The following is a 4,324-nucleotide window of genomic DNA, read 5'->3' on the forward strand; positions in this document are numbered from 1 at the left end:
TTGTTTTCTATTTGCTGAAGAGGAAGTGGGTTTGCGGAGGTTGATACCGTGTCACATTTGCCAGTTAAAGTTCTACATGAACAGCAACACAGCGCCTCCTTCGTGAGGAGTGCCCAGTGCTACATGAATGAATGGATGAATGAATGGATGAATGAATGGATGAGTGAATGGATTTTATTTCCAAAGCGATTTATGTGCCCTTCGTACAGCTAGGGACTTCATGGGCCCTTGGTAGCAGTGCTGTGTAGGAAGCGTTCTTGCTTGTGAGGTGGGTGTTTGTTTTACGCGTTCTCGTGGACGATGAAGACAGGAGGAAAATGTTGCCCTCATTCTGATTAGAGATACAAAGCCTATTGCTCTCAGAGGCCACTCATTCAGAAACATCTCTTGATCCATAGCTGCTGGGGACTGTGAGATTCAGCCCACATGACGAATAAGACATATTTTGACACATTTCTGTCCAGGCTATTTGCTCCAGAGATCAACAGTCCTTTGAAGTAAAACAGAAAAATAAATGGAGTTATTGAAGAACTTGAAATTTTAAAAACATCTGAAAGAGGAATGTTCCAGGAAGCTATGAAATAATATTTACATGGCACTCATTGTAGATTATAGTTTTATAAATGATAGGGTCAGGTTTAAATCAACTTAACCCCAGCTCTCTGTGTTACAGCCATCTGTAGAAACTCAGCAGTCTGTCTGCATGAACAGACGCAGGGAAGCATGAAAGCTAAAAAGCCTGTCCCTGCAAAAAATGAAAAAAAAATAAAAGGAGACAGTAGCAACAGTAATAATACAAATGGTTTATTTACAGACACCTAAATTTTATGTAAAATATATCTTAATTAAAAATAGACATAAAATGTAAACGTAGAGGGGGAAAAAGAGATGACTCAGTGTTTAAGAGCAATTATTGCCAAACATGAGGACCTGGGTTCAAATCCTTAACAACCAAGTAAAAACCTGGTGTGGCTGTCCATACCTGGGACCCCAGCATAGCATAGCAGGACTGAGACAGGTAGATCCGAGAGCTCACTTGCCAGCCCAGGTAAAATGGGGAGCTTCAGGGTCAATGAGAGACCCTCTCTCGAGCAGCAGCCAAGAGAATGATAGAGAAAAACATCCAATGTCCTCTTCTGGCCTATGCATACCCTGACACACACCACACACACACACACACACACACACACACACACACACACACACATTTCAATGCAGAATAATACATGTTTAGTGTGTATAAAATATACCATACTATGAATATAGTTAATATTATATTTACATTGTTTTACACAGATTTTTGTATATATATATTCATATTATTATATGTGTATTAAGTTATTTACTACTATTAATCACTCTGTATTGGGGGCCATTGTTTTTCCCATCTCACAAACAGGGGAAATTGAGGCACAGAGAAGTAAAGTGTCTGACCTGGTCCATGTCCTGTAGTGAGTGTCTGTGCTGGCATTTAAGAGTCTAGTTCTCACGTTCCCCATCTTAACCAAGCAGAAGGAGCCATTCAGGCCAAGACCTGTGATTCTGTCACTCAGAGCTCTGATCTGACTTCCAGAATACTGGATCTAGGCTGGGCCTCTTAGGAGTGACTAATCCTTGACCCTCAGAAGTGATCTCTAACAGAGAAGAAGATGATGTCACTGGAGAGTAACCCAAGTGTTGCTCTGAAGCAGATCCGAGTGTGGAGCTACAGAACCACAGTTAGAGATACTGGACATTAGAGACACCCTAACATTAGAAGTGGGGGTGGGAGCTGATTCTGCCGCTTTCTCAAGCCGCCAGGGCTGTCTCTTGGTGTCTTTTCTGAGAGTCTTGCACTTCATCAGAGTGTAAAAGATGCTCATGAGGGTTGAACCGGCCTCAGATGATAGCAGACTCCCAGGACCCCTGAGAACTTGTTGACCGATTTTCCCTCCCTTTCCACTGTACCCCCAACACCATCAGGAGGAGTTGTTGGTAAGCTCACAGGTGATGCACTTTTCCAACAACCATCCCACTGAGGTGTGGGGCCAACTGATGCCGGGTTTTTGAGAGCCATGGGACCTTTCACAGCCCAGACACTTACAGTTAGATGAACCCAGGACAGTGGCTCTAAGTCTTTTGTCTTGTGCCAATGAGGATTAGAAATGGGAATGCTCACGGAAGTGGGCAAAGTGGGAGCAAACTTTCTTACAGAGAATCAAAAGAAAGTAAACAACTGAAGAAAGTGAGAAATTAAAGACTGGACAAAGTCTAAGGTAACTGACACGAGACTGACTATTCTCTGGGCCGCCAACTGCTAAGCCAATGGAGAGACCACATGCTTTATACATGTGCCCTTGGCCCAAGAAGTTGCTGATACAGGCCAGGTGGTGGTGGCACATGTCTTTAATCCCAGCACTCAGGAGGCAGAGCCAGGCAGATCTCTGTGAGTTCGAAGCCAGCCTGGTCTACAGAGAGAGAGAGATCTAGGACAGACAGGAACCAAAACTACACAGAGAAATCCTGTCTCAAAAAAAAAAAAAGTCATTGATACACTGTTCATGTGCTACCAACCCAGTTCAATGGTTGAAACCCACTCACTCTGCCCATCTCTGACTTGCCCTTTGTTTGATGCTGACCTTGACTCTCAACCCATGGCTAGTGTTGCCATGAACAACCTTACTTGTGTCTTGCTGGCTGCTAATTAGACAGTGTTCTCCTGGTTGTCCATATCTCCATGGTCGGCCTGTAGCAGGGATTTAACTATCACAGTCACAAAGGTGTAGCTGTGGTCTTCCTTAATTACTACATATTTTGCCCATCCTCATTGTAACGTGTGCAAGCAACTCACACTTTCCAGTGTGGGTCCTTTCCCCTTACTGCCTCCAGAGAGCTAGCTCCTACACCACAAGGATGGAGTGCTCTTGTGAGCATCAAGGTGCCCCAATTTCTTTTTTTTTTTTTTTCTGTCCGATACAGGGTTTCTCTGTATAACAGTCCTGGCTGTCCTGGAACTTACTTTGTAGCCCAGGGTGGTCTTGAACTCACAGAGATCCGCCTGTCTCTGCCTCCCAAGTGCTGGGATTAAAGGTGTGCACCACCACTGTCCTGCTCAAGCTATGGTTTCTTGAGGAAGAGTCGAGGTAAGAACCAAATGATGAGCATTTACCAAGCACCTGAACTGTTTCTAATGCAATCACTCATTCATTCAGGTCTCCCAACAACTCTACCAAGGAGATCTCACTCTCATTCCCGGGTCTTGGATGAAGAACTGAGAGTGAGAGGGACATGCAATTAACCTGGGGTCACGTGGTTGACAAATAGGGAAACCAGGTCAAGCCCAACACAGTGGAACTCCAGGTTCCATGCTCTACATTACCATCATACAGACTGATGCTGGTCCATGTTCATCTGGCCGGAAATGACTGGTCATGTTTTTATAGAGCAAAGTCCTAAACTAGCTCTGGTTGTTAGCTGATTTTTTTTTTTTTTTAATCATTACATGGGGAAGTAACATGGCCGGATGGTATTCATCTACCACTAACTTTGCTGAAGATGACCCCTGTGATTGAAGCTACCCAACACGTTCTCACCGTTCTCAGCGGGGAAAGATGACTTTTGTATGGTTAGTAATTCACTGAAGAATTAACTGTTTCTGGGAAATGGAACTAAAAAGGCATGAGTCATAAGCCTTTCTAATCAGTAACTTTTCTTCAGATTTACAGAATCCAGACTTTCCACTGACTACAGATAACAGCAGCCCACGCATTACAGAAGCACAGCATCCAAAGTTTATAATTACCCTGGTGCCTCCCCCCAAAAATCCCTACGTAACCCGCATGCCACAGCCCCGGTGCTAGATGATGGTTCTGTTGGCAACAGCCTCCCCCTCTCCATCTTAGCGGGTTTGATAACTTTACAAATAAATCTCTCCTTGCCCTGATAACTTGTCCTTGAATCATCAGCTTTTTCCATTCACAAGCAATGAACTTGAGTTCACAGTTTTCACTTCCTTGGCTTCCTATGTTCATGGAGGAAGGGTATTTAGGTCCTAGAGGAAGTTCCAAATTCCTGTAATTACAAAAACGACTTTTCTAATAAAATTTAAGTGTACTGTTTCTTCCTCAGGGGGAGAAAGGTTGGACCAGTTATGGTTGAATTCCACTTTAATTCAGAGTATGTATGTTTTTATTTGATATGAATCTGTCTGCTTCTATACAGCCTCTCGATATGTGGGACATTTGGTACCAAGCAGGGGAGCAAAGATATCTTCTATGTAAATGATGTTTATCGCCAACATCCCAGCTAAGTGACCCTTCCCAAAATCTCTGTAAAGAATACAGTG

The sequence above is a fragment of the Peromyscus leucopus genome, chromosome 13, assembly GCF_004664715.2.
Source record: "Peromyscus leucopus breed LL Stock chromosome 13, UCI_PerLeu_2.1, whole genome shotgun sequence".
Taxonomy (NCBI): domain Eukaryota; kingdom Metazoa; phylum Chordata; class Mammalia; order Rodentia; family Cricetidae; genus Peromyscus; species Peromyscus leucopus.